Source organism: Hemiscyllium ocellatum, chromosome 16 (assembly GCF_020745735.1).
Source record: "Hemiscyllium ocellatum isolate sHemOce1 chromosome 16, sHemOce1.pat.X.cur, whole genome shotgun sequence".
In the NCBI taxonomy this organism is placed as follows: Eukaryota; Metazoa; Chordata; class Chondrichthyes; order Orectolobiformes; family Hemiscylliidae; genus Hemiscyllium; species Hemiscyllium ocellatum.
In genome coordinates, this window is record NC_083416.1 from 80,817,009 (window position 1) to 80,833,856 (window position 16,848).

Genomic DNA, 16,848 nt, shown 5'->3' on the forward strand with positions numbered 1-16,848 from the left:
CAGAGAATCGGTATCATATTTCTGTGAATTGGCATTTAGTTACCAGGAAATGAAAATATGTACACAGATGAAAAAAGGTGTCAAAGGGATTAGAGGTGAGATCACTGTCCAACTCCCACCATTCTTTTTGATGCAATTTCACTCTGAAGTAAGGTTTAGTATTAGAGTCATAGAATAATTCAGCATAGAAACAGGCCCTCTGGCCCCAATTGGTCCATGCTGACCATAATGCCCACTTAGCGAGTTCCAATTACCCACATTTGGTCCATATCCCTCGAAACCTTTCCGATCCCTGTACCTTTCCAAATGTATTTTTGCAAATGTTGGTGTTGAACCTGCCTCAACCAATTTCCCTGGCAGCCCATTTCATCTATATTCCATTCTGTCCTTCAGACCTTTTTAAAATATTTCTGCTCACGTTAAACCCAAGCCCGCTAGCTTTCAATTCACCATCCCAGGGAAAAGACTATTTGTATTAATCCTACCTATGCCCCTTATGATCTTGTACACCCCAATAAGGTCACCCCTCATTCTCTTCTGCTGGAAGGAATAAATTCCTGTCCTGGCCAACCGCTTCCGCTAACTCAGGCCTACTAGTCCTGGCAGAATCCTAGTAAATTTTCTGCGCACTCGTTACAATTTAACCATCCCTTTCCTACGGTATTCCTATTCTCTGGCTCTTTTTTCACAAGGAGAGGCATGATAACAATATCCAATACGACTGAGCAGAATTGAAACCCCTGCATGACAGCAAAAAAATGTTTGGCCATAAAATATGTCAATCATCATTCTTAGCTTGTAAGTTGATTGTTTCATGTAAAATCACCAACAAATCGTGCATAAATCAGATCACGATGAGGATGGAGAATAAGCTTTCTTAAGTTTATTAAATCATGACAACATGAGCATAATGTAATGTTCGTTGTTTCCAGTTCAACAAAAGCAATCAAGATAAATGATCAATCATCAATTCGATATCCAAAAACTGTAAAGAACTGTGGCAATGATGATATACCTCCTAACTTCAGAAAATAATTCTGAAACAGTCAGAGAATTGTTCAAGCGGAATCCACGGCCAGGGGTATGCTAAGGACTTGTGTCATAAAAAATACACACTGCGCAATAAAAGTATAATTATTTGAGAGTCACCGAAGTTGCATAATCATTAGGTTTCAAGTGAATATTTGAAAATAGGCTAGAGGTAAGATTTGAGCTGGAATTAAAGAATCAAGTAATTTGTGGCAAGATGAAATGATAATTGAGATGGCGTCAGACATCATCAGACATTGCTTTTGCTACCAGACCAGACCACTTGATTAATTTACAGTGATATAATGCTCAAAACAACTTCAATACAAATTAATTAGAACTACCGCACTGAGACCTCATTCTTATAAAGTTACAATCTGACTTACAGAACGTGCCTGAAGGGAAGTGATTTGCACCTGCGCAGTTATGTATGCACTCTGAATTCTTTCCAAGTTGGTCACATTTAGCCATTTAGAGTTTGTGGAACAAAGTCAACGTCTCCTATGTATTTAACTTTAGGGAATGTCAGTAGAGTTTTCCAGCACTTTGAACGTGTATCCTTTCTTGGCTCAATGCTTTAATTCTCCGAGTCACATGGAGGCACTGTAGTCTTGAGTCAATCACTTTTCTCACTTTCCAACAGAGGCGGGTGTAGATAATGGACTCAAGGAAAAAGAACATTTTTTTTGTGTGCTTTTTAACAACCATGAACATTTATGACGTGTATAAAGTGCATTTAATGTGGATAAAAATAAGTTTTAAAATACATGATCAAAAAAAAAGATGATGGGACAGATCTCTTGATCTGTTCTTAGAATATGAGCATTTCTTGTTACACCAGAATTTGTTGTGCATTTCTAGTTGTCCAGAGTTCACCTAAAAGTCAGCAACATGATTCCGAATCTGGACTAACATGTAGGCCAGACGAGGTAAGGGGAGCAGAATTCCCACCTTTATGGATATTAATGAACCAACCAGGGTTTTCTTGTTTTCACAAATATCCCTTAATGATTCCATAGTGATCATGAGACTTGCTTATAATTTCAGGTTTTTGTGAAAGCCGAATTAGCACCGAATTATCAGACCAGTGACATTACCAGTACATTTGATCTTGTTGCTAAATAATCTTGCCAAATAATCTTGCAACATGAATGATAATAACTAAAATAGAAATTGCTGAGAAAAGTCAACAGGAGAGAAATCACAGATAACATTTTGGGTCCAGTGACCCTTATTCAGACCTGAAGAACCATCTTCTTAACTCTGATTTCTCTCCACAGATACTGACAGGCCTGCTGAGTGTTTTCAGCAATATCTCTTTTTGTTTATGATTTGGATTTCCAGCATCTGCAGTCCTTTGAGGGGTTTTAAAGGAAAGATAATAATAGAGCAAATACAGGAGCAACTTGTCGTTAATGGATTTTGAAGTCATTATATTTAAATAAGTCTAATTAATTTATGCCTAGTTCAGGTAAATCAACAATTGTATTGAACGTAGTTTTGCACCTGATCCATAACGTCAAAGATGGCGGTGATGATGTTTGCTTTTGTGGTTGTGAGCGTTCAAATATTTTCAGAAGCTGTATATATGGTTCCCTTTAGTAAAGAGTACATATGTGTGTGCATGTAAAATTCAAAATGATAGTGATAAAATGAGCATACTACTTAATTAGACCCGAGAGTGACAGTTGAATGGCATGGAAGGCACAAAGGTTTATGGGTATATTTCTCAATGCTCAAGGTGGTTTCGAATTGACAACGCACATTTAATCACAATTGAAAATACATTTCTGGGAAAGAAGTACATATCTTCTGAAAGCACTTCAGTTTGCTCTCATCAGAACACTTGGCAAGAATGGATGTTCGTTTGCTCTCTGAGCTGGAAGATTTGTTTTCAGACGTTTCAATACCTTCCTAGGTAAAATCTTTAAGTAGCCTCCAGATGAAGCACTGGTGGTGCAGCCGACTTTTATTTATATGTTCAGCTTTCCTGTGTTTGGTGATGGCATTTCCTGTGGTTGATGTCATTTCCTATGGTGATGTTTTTGCCTGTTCTTCTTCTCAGGGAATAGTAAATGGGCTCCAAGTCAATATTGATAGAGTTGATAGAGTTCCATTTCGACAGCACTTTCACTGGGACAACACATCCATCTGAGGACAAGCCAAACAGAAACATGCACAAGAATTCCTAGAAGCATTGCATTCCAACCAGAACTCCATCAACAAACACATTGACTTGGATCCCATTTACCATCCCTCAGAAAAAAGAACAGGAAGTGACATCACCAAACCAAGAAAACCTAAACATACAAGTAGAAATCAGGCTACATCACCAGTGCTTCATCCGGAGGCTCACTGAAGATATTGCCGAGTAGGGTGACGCAAGTCTGAAAATGAGCCTTTTAGCTCAGCGAGCAAACCTGTCTCCAGAACCTCAACCTGAGCTACAAATCTTCTCAAAACCCGCTAATTTGGCAAGAATATTGCGACAATACTGTGGCTTTAAGGGGTGTATTTTTGTCATTCTTTCCTGAAGAGTGTTTGATATTGAGAAACCATGAAGTCTGTTCCCAGCGAATGTAGTAAACAGCTTTTAAGGCTTTGGGATCGTTTTCAATAGAAGCAGCATGAAGGGGTGGGGTCAAGCTCCTAAAGAACCAGGATTTTAGTTTAACTTTCAGTAGCAGTTGGTGTTTGGAATTTGCTATTCATCTATCCCTGATGCAGCAAAACGCTTCAGCTCTCTTTCTCTCTGACTCTGCGTTTTCTCTTGATTTTCTTTCCTCCTGAACTGAAGAATTGCATGTGAGACTTTCTACTTTACTGAATTTACGTTTGCCAAAGCTATGTTTGAGAGATATTACTGTATTGAAATAGTTGTTGTTTCATAGAAATATTCTGTGAAGGTTTCCAATAGTTCAGTTATCCCACTTCTTATTTATTTTGTTTGTATTTAAATTTAGTGTAAGAACAAAGTGTGTTTTGTTTCATTTGATCATTCGAACTGCAATCAGAAGACAACGCCTTACACTTGCCTTTAAAAATAAGAAAACGTTGCACTTAAGCCGATTTTTAGTATATTTTGAGGGGTTTTCTTCTGGTACATAACAATCTAAATTCAGTATTTGCTCGTATCAATGGCATGTCTGAATTCTTCAGAAGGTGTTTGGGGGCTGATGTGGCACAATGGTATTATAGCTAACTTTAAGCGAAGCGGCTTGCATTCAGATTCCATTGCTGCAAAGACGTGTCATTACATATCTGTGTAGGTTAATCGAATGTATTTACAGTTTTTTTTTCATTGGAAGTCTTGTGAAGCAGTGGTCATTTCCCTTCAATTAGGGCTATAAGGCCTGGTTTAACTGCCATGTGCTCTTGATGTGTATTGTAACATGTGAAAAGATGTTTCCAAAGATCAGCAAATTCAAAGTGAACCATCGTTTCTGGTGCACATGATGAGATCAATGATTATTTGACGAGTGGATTCTGGTTCACTTTTATACCACACACAATCTGGATTACGGAGCAAATGTTGGTCAATTGCACGATTACATACAATGTTTGAAACTGTGTTTGAACTATTGCACTGTTTGGGTGTGGTCAGTATCTTGCTTGTTGCGAACAGCCAAAGGAACAGGTGGGTGATCCACCAGGCTTTCCGCCATGCAATCTATTTGCCTCGCATTACTCCAGCACTGAAATTCACAGACCAAGGAATCATCTGTGTGATGGGCAAAACATGCTTTTAGCTGGATGGCAGCAATTGTTACTATCAAAACGTTACAATTAAATATCACATATCACCAGGTTATAGTCCAGCAGGTTTATCTGGAGTACTCGCTTTCAGAATGCTGGCCCTTCATCTTTTGAAGGAGCAGCGCTTTGAAAGCTAATATTTCCAAATAAACCTGTTGGACTATAAACTGATTTTGTGTGATTTTTAACTTTGTTCATCCCAGTTCAACACTGGCACCTCCTAATCATGTCAAAACGTCATTCATGTTGCTCCAATGTATAAGCACAAAACCTCTTGCTTCACCTGTTGTTTTCTTGTTCAGAAGCTTTACTCTTTCGAGATAATCTCAGATGTACTGGGAACTATTCTGAAAAAAATAGACTGACTGCCTTAGGGCCGTTTATGATTTTGTGTGAAAGAAAGCAGGAATTTAGCTAACAGAGATATTTATTCACACTTCGATGGCTACAGGTAAAGGGCCACATGAGTACAGAATAGCAAATAATGTTTCTTGTTCAAGAAGATCAGCAGATAGACAGTACGAGACCAGATAATTACAGGGTTGTTCGTCTGATGTCAATTATAGGGCAATTATTGGAAAACTTACCAAGGAACAAGATTAAGCAACATTTGGAAAGGGGTGTCAGCATGGATTTCTTAGAAGGAGATCCTATCTGCCTCGTTAAATTGAGGTTTTAAAATTGTGGCTAAATAGGTTGATGAGTGTAGTTCAATTGATGGGGTGTACATGGATTTCTTGACAAGCTTCCACATTATAGTCTGGTCCAACAGATAAGAGATCTTGAGATTCAAAGAACACCGGATAAGAAATTTGCTTGCAAATAGAATGCAAAGGATACTAGTGAAGGGTAGGACTTGTGCTGGAAAACTGTGACCAAAGGAATTCCATTAGGATTTGTGCTGGCTTATATGTACATTAATGAGGTGGATGTGCATGTCGAAGTTATAATTAGTACGTTTTCAGATGACACGAAAATTGTGGTGTTTTTCATAGTGAGGAGGATAGTCTCAGACTGATATGTATAATCTGGTAAATTGGACAGAACAATGGTCGATGGAATTTAAGCCTCATAAGGACGAAGTCGTGCATTTTAGGACGTTCGTTACGGGATAGATATGTACAATGATTACTATGTCCTTATGGTGTACTGAGGAGCAAAACGTTCATGATGTACAAGTCCATAGATGCATGAAAGTGTCATCAGAAATACAAAGGTTCGTGAAGAAAACATTCAGGATGTTTGCCTTCACTGGTAAGCTGGCAGCAAAGTAAAACGCTGCAGTGAGGTTTCCTCTGCTCCACCCATTCTTTTTCATTTTCTTTTTTTCGCACCCTTTCGTTTCAAGCTTCTAACTTCAAGTTACCAGATGCGATTGGACATGGTGAGTCCCAGAGACAGTTCCCAATTGAGTCACAAAAGCGAGTTTGTGGGAGTGGCAAGTCCAATGAGTTCTGGAGGCCCAGGCCATACTGGCACAGGAGTCGGATGTTCAGTTGAGTCGCAGAAGCGAGTCCCAGGCCAGACTGGCATGGAGGCAGTGAGTCCAGGCAGGCCTCAAGGACTTGGTGTATAGATTAAAAATCGAATGTATTTTTTAATAAAACACTTCTCCATTCTCTTCTCTAATGCAGAAATTTTCTTAATGAATTTTTGTACAAGTCTGTAAAAAACACTTAAGTATTCTGTACCTAGATACAGTGTACCTAAGATGGACCCAAAGTGGCAACATTATAAACTTTTTACTAACTCATTCGAGTGACAATGAAGGCTATTCTATTTTGTTAACCAAAGTATAGAATACAGGAGCAAGGAGTCTTATTTCAAAATGATAAAGCGTTAGTGAGGTCATACTTTGAATACTGTGAGCACTATCATGAGGCCAAGATCAAGGCGTAATGATAGCGCAATACTTCTGGAATTCCAGGCCATTATTTAAATCGTGCCCCCTTATCCCCTCCAACCTAACTCACCCACTCCTCCTAACGTCCCAGGAATTGCAGACATCATGGCCCTGTCGTTCGGCTGTCCTTCCATTTCCGGATAGAAGAGACCAGTCTAAAAGTTGACATACAGGAGACTGTAAAAATCTGGAGCTCATCTTTTAACTGGCACTCAATGCTGAAACCAAGCATCAATTTTGGAAAGATTGGATATTTGTGGATGTGGTGCCAATCAAGCAGACTGCATTTTCTTGTATCGTTTCAAGTTGATTGTGAGATTTTGCAGCCACGATTATCAAGGCAAGCGAGGTGCATTCCATCACACTGACTTACCCATTGTATTTGGAGCACAACCTTTGGGGAATGAGGGAATGCATTATATGATGCAGAATGCATAGTCCCTGACCTGCTCTTGCAGCCATTGCATACATATGGTGACTCGAGTTCAAATATTTTTCAATGGGATCCCTCAAGAAGATGATAGAGGGGAAATAGAATGACTCCGTGCTATCCCCATCCTCCCGCTGGACGCTGAGAGGAGATTGAGTAATAGTAACTCGACTGAATGCCAACGAGTGATGCTAAGACTTTATCTTTCGGTAGATGGTCATTTACTGGTACTTGCATGGCATTAATGCAACTTTCCATTTACCAGCCCAAGTCTTAATACCGTTGTCATCTTCCAGTAATTGGATTCAGTTTGGTTCAGTGTGACACCTGTTTAGTATGGTGCTGAACATTGTACAACTATCAATGAATATCCCTCGTTTTCTACATTTTGATGAAAAAAACTATGGATAATTTGATCTGTGACATTGCCATCTGGAACTCCTGCATTGTTATCCTGGAACAGGGATTATTCTTTGTTTTACTATTTATTTGTGGCGTGTGTAAGTCACTGACTGACCAGTATTTATTGCCTGCCCCTAGTTGCCTTTGAGACGCTTATGTTGAGCAGCCTTCTTGAACCATTGCAGTCCACCTGCTATGGGTTGACCTACAAAGCTATTTGGACGGGAATTCCAGGATTTTGACCAAGCAACAGTGAAGTGATAGTGAAATATTTCCAAGTCAGGATGGTCAGTGGCTTGGAAGGGACTTTGAAGATGGGGGTGCTCCCACGTATCTGCTACCCTTGTCTCTCTAGATGAAAGTGGTCGTGTATTTAGAAGGTGCTGTCTGAGGACATTTGTTAAAATTCAGCAGTGCATATTGTAGATAGTGCACATTGCTGCTACTGGCAATCTTTGGTGGGGGGCATGGACGTTTGTGGATGCAGTGCCAATCAAATGGGCTACGTTATCATGGATGTTAGCAAAATTCTTGAGTGCTGCTGGAGTTACATCCAGCTAGGCTGGTGGAGAGTATACCATGACACTTCTGCCTTGTGTTTTGTAGATGGTCATAGAGTCAAGCTGATTGCAGTCAGGGGGTTATTTAATCACTGCAGTATTCTTAGCATGTGACTTGCTCTTGCAGCTACTTTCACCGTTTATGTGCTGAATACACATGGAACAGCGCTGTATCATTGTCCAAGCAATGATACGTTATTATCTTGCTTTCCACTGACTACAGTTTTGTGAAGCCTGGAGTTAAAATGTTTGGTCATATGTTGCCTCAATGTCAAGGGAAGTCACTCGCAACTCACTTTGGAGAATGACTATTTTCGCCCATATTTGGATGAAGGATGTAATGAGGTCAAGAGTTGAAACACATTTGCAGAATCCAAATTCTTCTTCGCAATTCGTTTGTTTGCAAGATCTGCTTGATAGCACGGTTGAAGAACTCTTCCAGCACTTTGATGATCATGGAGAAGAAACAGATATGGAAGTAATTGTTGGTTTTGAGTTGTTTTTCTTGCTGTGGACAGACAAACTGGGCAATTGTCCATGTTGATGAGCGGATGCCATTTTTTTTCAGCTGTGTTGAAGCAACTTGGCAAGTGGCCGATCTTTGCAGACTCCAGCACCGTCATCCATTTCTTCATGCGAGATGAAGTGAATGAAATAGTTTTGTGAGTGGCATCTGTGTTGTAGATCTAAGATAGAGGCACACGTTTTGCTGTCTACTGTGTACATTTCCAACTGGTGATGGGCACAAATGTATTAGTCTTGCATTTTATACTGAATTGACTGGTTCATCCATTGTTGAGAATATACACACTTATTAAACCTCGTCCTCCTGTTAATTTGTCAATTGTCCACTGCCATTCATGACTGGATCTGGAAGTGCTACAAAACTTAGATCAAATTCGTTAGTTATGTGATTGCTTTGCAACAAGGTGTGAAACATGAAATATAAAATAAATCCAGGAGCAAGAGGCTCAATAAATTTTTCCATGCTCATGATGGATTTCCTGGCACACTTGCACAAACACCGAAGCAGGGGCTTATGTATCCATTATCAGCTAATCCTCAAAGACGACTTGCAAAAAAGGTCAAAAATGCATTTCTTGCCTCGAGCTCGAACTAAAGCCATGAACATTAGACACATTAAGGAGCTTGAAGTGTGAGTCACAGCAGGACAGAAAGTTCATGCATGTGTTTTTTCTTAAAATACTGAATGCTGTAGATGAAATCGATTAGGATAGAATACTTAACTTCCACTGCAGGTAAGAATAGGCGAGGGAAGAAGAGCTGGATAGGCATAATACGAGTGTAATTATTGTGATATGAGTTTTTGTATCCCCAAAGACTTATGAATATGCATGTGATCCAGTAAATGTAGTTGATTTATAAAATATCAGTAAATATTCTGGATTTCTAGAAGGTCAGCGGATGATAATGAAAATTTCAATACAGTAACGTTAATGTTCACTTTTCCAGGACAAAATAAAAACTGTTTGGGGGATTTTAAAAAATCATTAATGATTAAATAAATATGGATAACAAAATGAATTATATTATTCTAACAAATGCCTAATCTGATCGTCAGTTGTTCTTTATAATTTAATTCAAGAGTATTTTAATTGTGACAACAAAAACAAAACAGATAATCGGAAGAAAATCTTAATTTAATTTTTAATTGTGCAACAAAACATCGGCGCCGCAACATTAACTGCAGTCCTTACAGCTTTAAGAAATCAACGATACCTTATTTGGTCGAATTTCAATATGCTGGCTTTCAACAATCGAGCGCTGAGATGTGATGAGGGATCCGGACGGCATCTTCACTGCCCAGAAATCTTCACTTCGGATCAGACGCAGAGCAAAATTTCAGAGCGGGGAGCGCGGGAGCAATTGTTCATCAACTATCAGACAATTTTAGAAGAAAATTGTAGACTTCAAAGTGAAACAATCTGAGCGAGTTATGAATTATTCAAGTATTTGTAACATTCCCAGTTGTTTCAGCTTTTCAAAATATAAATAGAATATTACGGAAAATAATTCATGGTGCGGAAAGGTTCTGATATAAGGGGAATGTTTGAAGCTGGAAATGAGATCTAAAATATATTGGCTGATAAAATATCAGTCGTTGCACTGTGTATTCACATGAAATTTGGTGTTTGGGCAGATTCGTTACACAATTCCAGAGGAACTGCATTCCCTTTGTTGGGAATATCACTGGGGATTTGGGTTTAGATATAAAACAGCCCTCTGCTCGCAGCTTTCGGATTGTACAGGGGCCGAGGAAACAATATGTAGTCATTAATTTAGATGCAGTAATATTATTTGTGAAGGAAACAATTGACAGAAAAGAGATTTGCGTCATCATCGTGAGTTGTGTGTTAGCCTTGGAAGGTTTACTTGAAAACCCACTAAAGCTTATCGGGTTGCAGGGGAGGTTCTCGATGTGAATACCAATGCTTCCAGTTTCGCGAAGAGAAAATTCCACTTCGAAATCTTAGCGCTTTCTTCGCCGGGAACGCGTTTTCCACTCGAGTCCGCGCGAGATCCAGTCATTCGGACCAACTCAGTACAAGCTTGTGAGCTCCTTCCCAATGATCATTCTATTCTTGATGTAGAAATGCGCTGTGGAAAAGGGAAATAGCCAGTATTCGTGCTGAAGAGTTCGCTGAATATAGAAGCGGAATCCAGTTGCAGGTTTATGCTGATAGCGAAGGACACGGCTTCCCTGCAAGGTTAGGCACGGTTCACGTCATAATCTTCGTAAAAGACAATGCCCCCGCCTTCCCTGAGTCAGTTTGTGGAGTTAGCCTGTGAGAGAATGCAGATATAGGAATTCAGGTAATCATATTAAATGCCACCGACTTGGACGATAATTCCACTCGAAAAACAACTGACGGCACCATTTGGAGGGCATCTGGATGGGTATATCGGTGGGGGGAGTTTGGAGGGATGTGGGCCAAAGTGTTGTCATGTGGAACTGGATTGGGTTGGGATGTCTGGTCGGCATGGACAAGTTGGACCGAAGGGTCTGTTATCTTTAACTCTTTAACTCTTTACTATCACAGCAGTCGTACTCTATGTTGAGTTTGGAAAATGTTTCGCGTGGATTCAGGGTGAAACGGAAGCTAGATTATGAAGAACACAGCGTTTTTGAGATAAATATTCAAACCACCGACTGACGTTCTGACACTATGTGGGGGCACTGTGATATCCTGATGAATATAATTGACGTGGTTGATAATCCGCCTGACGTGACGTTGACGTCTTTGTCTCGGACAGTCTCAGAAGATGCTACAACTGGGATTGTAGTCGCTGTGTTTAGTGCAGGAGATAACAATTGGGCAGACATGAGCAGGTATAATGGCAACTAGCAAGCACACTACCCTTTAAAGCGGATTCTTCGTTGGAGAATTATTACGCAATACTTATTAAACATTCTCTAAATCGGGAGGATAACTCCAAATATGATATGGATTAAAATGCACGGATGCCGGAAATCCTCCTCTTACATCAAAGAAAGCCATTCGGGTAGAGATTGCTGATATAAATGACAATGCGCCACAGTTTGGGCAATCGTACACTGCAAGCATAATGGAAAACAATGTTTTTGGCGCTTCTATATTTTCTATTACAACCCCTGATCCAGATATTGGGCTGAACGCACGACTCATGTACTACATCCTTGAGAGACAAGTTCAGAATGCCTCCGTATCCACTTTCATCCTTTTTATTTTAGAGACTGGTGCCATATTCGGTCATAGATCTTTTAACTACGAGAGATTGAAACGCTTTCAGATCCAAGCTCGGGTCATGGACTCTGGGATGCCAACGCTTGCAAGTAATGTGTCAGCGAATATTATTATGTTCGATCAAAATAACAATGTTCCAGTTATCATGCAGCCATTAGCCGATTTTGGATAAACAGCTATAGAAACAATGTCCAGGTTTGTGGAACCAGGCTATTTGGTTACCAAGCTATTGGCTACTGAAGCTGACGCTGGTCAGAACGCTCAGCTCTCTTATTCCCTTGTTCATGCTTCCCATCATTTTTATAATTTCACCAGATACTTGGGAAATATGGACTGCATGGCGTTTCGATAATATACATGTCACCAAACAAAGTTTGATTGTTGCATTGAAAGATAATGTAACACCATCACTTTCTGCCAGATTCACCATCATCGTAACTGTCCTAAATAGTGACAGTGAAACATTCTCGACTGGCTGTAGTTCGCGTGAAGGCACCCAGGCTATTCATGATCTGGGTTTCCCTTAGTTATCTGATTGGGAGCAACTTATTTTAAGTTCATAAAGGCAGAAATGCTTTGGCTGGCCTCTGCTATTCTATGGGAGTCTGTAGTTTCCTTGAACCCAGGTATTCTCTGAATGGAATTCAAAAAGCCAATATAAACCTTCAAAGACCGCTAAACATTGTTAAGGGTATTCGGAGGTGACCCACTTTCTCAGCGATTCCGCTCTGATTCCTGTTCACATTGCAATCAACAAAGACAGAATTCATAGCATCCAATGCATGCAGGTCACCTACATATAGGAATTGCGTTCAGACTGACTCTATCAGGAAGGAACCCACAATAATGATTGGTTCTAAAAAAAACTATAGTAACACCACAAGCACCAAAGTTAGTACCTTTTTCATTAGGAACGGGCATCTTCGAAGATCTGACCTGGATGTGCATATGGATTTGTGCAAATGGGTTGCTTGAAATGGGTAGCATTGACCTCTGAAAAATATATAATTCACGGTTATTTGTACTGTTTCTACATCCTCAAATCTCGAACAGATCGTAATGGTGGTTGTAATAAGTCCCCAAACCCTCTCCTAATTGTGTATCTCTTATACAACATTAGCCAAGTTAAAATGGTTTCGAGGATCCAACACTGTTTGTCGGCACCTTCTGCACCAACGAGAATGTAAGTAAATATATGGGATATACTGGCTTTGCCACGTGCACTCAAAACATTGAAGTTGAAGTATCTGGCAAGTCAACTTGTGTATACATTGACTACAGCCCATCATCGTTACAGAATATTGCACATTCGACTTGCAGTTCCACACAAGTTATGTAACTAAGTTACCCAGTTCCTAGTTATCATGGTCTCATTTTGGCCGCACTAATGATGTAATGTTGACATATTTCTGAGTCTTTGAACATTATACATTTATCAGGTTGTCTTATATTATTAAACATCGTACAAATGAAACAAATGAATTGTTTAAACAATTCAATGTATGGAAAACAATCATTTTGCAATTATTTTACTGTGCCATATGTCCCTGAAGTAACATTTCTGAGCATAATTTTTCAACAAAGCGTCACATGCTCATGCAATATGTCAATCTTCTCTCCTGTATTTGGAATCCAGTCAGCACAGGTTGAAATTGTGAAAGTACACTTCACTAACGCTGGAAGAAAGGTTTCTTTAGGTCTGTACAATATTTTATAAGAATATGTATTCTAGTGGCTTTTGTGTCCATAGAGAATAAGTGCAATTTTTATTCTGATACAAAACTGAATTAAAATCTGTTCAGGCGCTTTGAATTGTGAAAATACATGCCCTTATTTGGGAGATTCTGCCAATGAGGCCGCTGTCCAAACCAGTCACTTCTTTCAAAGACATTGTGTTCTAAGGATGCAGGATGAATCTGGCACATGTGTTTCTCTCCCTTGAAAGTAAAAATTGTTTAGCCCATTAAAGTACATGTGTTGTCTAGCCCATGGCGATTTCATCCAAGCAGTAGAGACGAAACTGAAGCCAACGCATTCGATAAGAGATAGTACTTTTATAATCCGATGTTCTAACCTTCTCTTCTGGACTTGAATTTTGATCAGAATGTTGAATCTCTATGGTGGTTTTACCTCACTAACATCAAGGTTAAAATGAGTGCTTGCACGGTTGGCGAATTACATCAGAATGAGCAGAACGAAGCCTTCATTTTGACCTGATAATATATTTCAGGTTTTTGTTTAAATGCGGTACCAAGGGCCAAAAATTGATCAGTTGTCGTTTTAAGTCTTGAGGTGGTGGACGTTCGTGATGATGATGCAACAGTCCAGCTATAGAACAAAATAGGAAACATTTCACAACCATTGACCGAGTAGTCCAACTAAGAATCAGGAAGCACCAAAATGTGCAGATCATAATAGAAATAATAATTTGCATCATGAACTAAAATAGAATCGATCAAAGTATTCCCAAATCTGGAACAAATCAATGTATCACATTAATGAGGATTTTCATGGACAGAGGATTTTCAAGACAGAAGTGGCTCTGGTACAGGATTTTAAGCATCATAGAATTGATGACAAGTGACAAAGGAAATGAAAGTTCGCATGGTTCCAGGTGAATGTAGGTTTTTTTTTCACACGACATAAGGACAATTTAGCAACACTATCAAGCCATGGGATTGCAATGACTAGGCACTCAATTGGACCCGCCATACAACCATAGTGGCTACAAAAACAGGTCAGAAGCCAGGAATACTATGGTAGGTAACTCAGCTCTTGACTGTCCAAAAGCTGTCCAACATTTACAAGGCACAAGTCAGGAGTGTGATTTAATAATCCGCATTTACATCAATGGGTAAATTTCCAACACTCAAAAAGCAGGGCAAAGCAACCTGCTGGATTGGCATATCTACAAGCATCCATTCCCACCACCGCTGAGGCTCAGCAGCTGCATAGTGTATTATTTGCAAGATGCAGTACAGAAATTCATCAAAGTTTCTAATAAAACACATTCCAAATCCACAACCATTTCCATCTAGAAGATCAAGAGCAGCAGACATATAGGAACATCTTCAAGTTCCACTCAAAGCCACACACCATCCTTACTTGGAAATTTTTCACGTTACTTTCATTATCACTGGGTAAAAATCCTGGACTTTCTTTCGCAAGAGCAATGTGTATTCACCTACAGTGCAGGGACTATTATGGTTCAAGAAGGCAACTCATTCCCACTTTCTCAAGGCATCTCAGGATAGGTGATAAATGCTGGACAGCCAGTAGTGAACTCATTCCGATAGTGAATTTAAAACAAGACCTAAATATTTTAGGAACTGGAAATCAGAACCATCCTGATAATATCTGACTTAAATTGCTACAATGGACTTCACAATTAAACACCTGGTTTACAGCACCTGTGCATATCTCCTCAGGTTTGCACCTGCATGGTTATTTGGATTGTAAGAGGTCCTCACAGTATACAATGTTACATCATGTAGAGTGCATATAATAAATGGCAAGTTCTTCATGGATACCTTCTTGGATCTCTACCTTTCCTAACCATGCTAAATTACTGGGATCCTCAATGATCAGATTACTACTTCATTCCATGAAGCAGAAGTGCATCAGAAGATAAGGGTTATGAGGAAAACAATTAGTTCCAGAATCACATTTAATAATTATAAGGGGCATCTTTGAGACATTAGGTTTATTTGTTTTGTATTAAAAAAAACTAGTTCATACGTGTAAAATTAGAGAGAAAACGTCAGAAAATGGAAGGAAGTATATGTTTAACGCTGAACTACTTAGGCAAATGAAAGATGCAATAATATAACAAACCAAAAATGTACTTAAACGTTAATAATTGAGAGTCACAAAAAGTAATTGCACTGAAACAGAAATAATGTCATGATTGGTTTTTGAGTATTGTCTTTGATACTGAGCAAAAATGTTTTCACTACGTTAGAACTCGTACATTTACCATGATGATTACAGTCATTTACAATACTTACTTTCGAACAACAATAGGTGCATGATTCACTGCAGAAAAGAGAACAGCAAGGGTCGTGTATGTTTGCATTTCAACTTTTGAAAGCTGTTAGTTAAATTGAAGAGAATAAAGTTCGCATATAGGCCTTAATGTAAGTTTTGGAGGAAATGTGATGTTGATTCGGCATTTGGATCTGGATTTCGCGCTGGTTTCTAGATCTATATGTGCTGTCCACACGTCAGTGTACGTATGACGCAAAGAGTGAAGGTTATTGCAGAATAAACAGTTTTCTCACAGCATGAAAATAGTTAAAGCTTTGAGTTCAAACCCTTATGATCAGAACTGAAGGTGCGGAAAATCATACATGAATGGGAATTGAATAAAACTACTCAGTCTAATAAGTGGCTTTGAATTTTTTAGCTCTTCCTTTTATTCTACACTGTTGACAAACCCCAGCACAATCACACCATCTACTTTATTCACTCTTCCACACCTTTGTTAACTGCATATAAAACAGTAACTTCCAGGACGAATCAGGTCAGAACTTAGCTTTACTCGAAAACGTTAACTCTGCTTCTCGCTCCACAGACACTGCCAGACCTGCTGAGTTTCTCCAGAATTCTTTGATTTTGTTTTAATACTGCATCAAGTGTCCAGCATCTATTTGATTTTGCTTAACTGTAACAAAATGGTGAGCTGGATTTTTAGAATGGAAATTGAGGATTATGGAATTCTCAACAGATTAATGAATATTAATTGGTTGCGTCAGAGAATGAGAAATAATTTAGCTTTTCTTTCGTGAAATATCAGCTTGTTGGTGATGAACGCAAGAAGTGAACATTCATACATACACGGGAATTGAATATAACTACCAAGTCTAGTAAGTGGCTTTGAATCTTTTAGTTCTTCCTTTTGTTAGCTTTTAAGAAATCCAGCTCTCATTTTTATTTGCATTTCACTAACGGAACGCTGAATCCAATTTTAAATTGTGCAACAATAAATCGAAGCACAAACACTCGCATCAAACAGTGCAGCTT

General features: G+C 39.1%; 1 pseudogene; it reads left to right on the forward strand.

The window, feature by feature from the left end:
* Nucleotides 1–8,420: 8,420 nt before the first annotated feature.
* LOC132823116 (protocadherin-10-like) lies at nucleotides 8,421–12,598 on the forward strand (annotated as a pseudogene).
* Nucleotides 12,599–16,848: the final 4,250 nt, after the last annotated feature.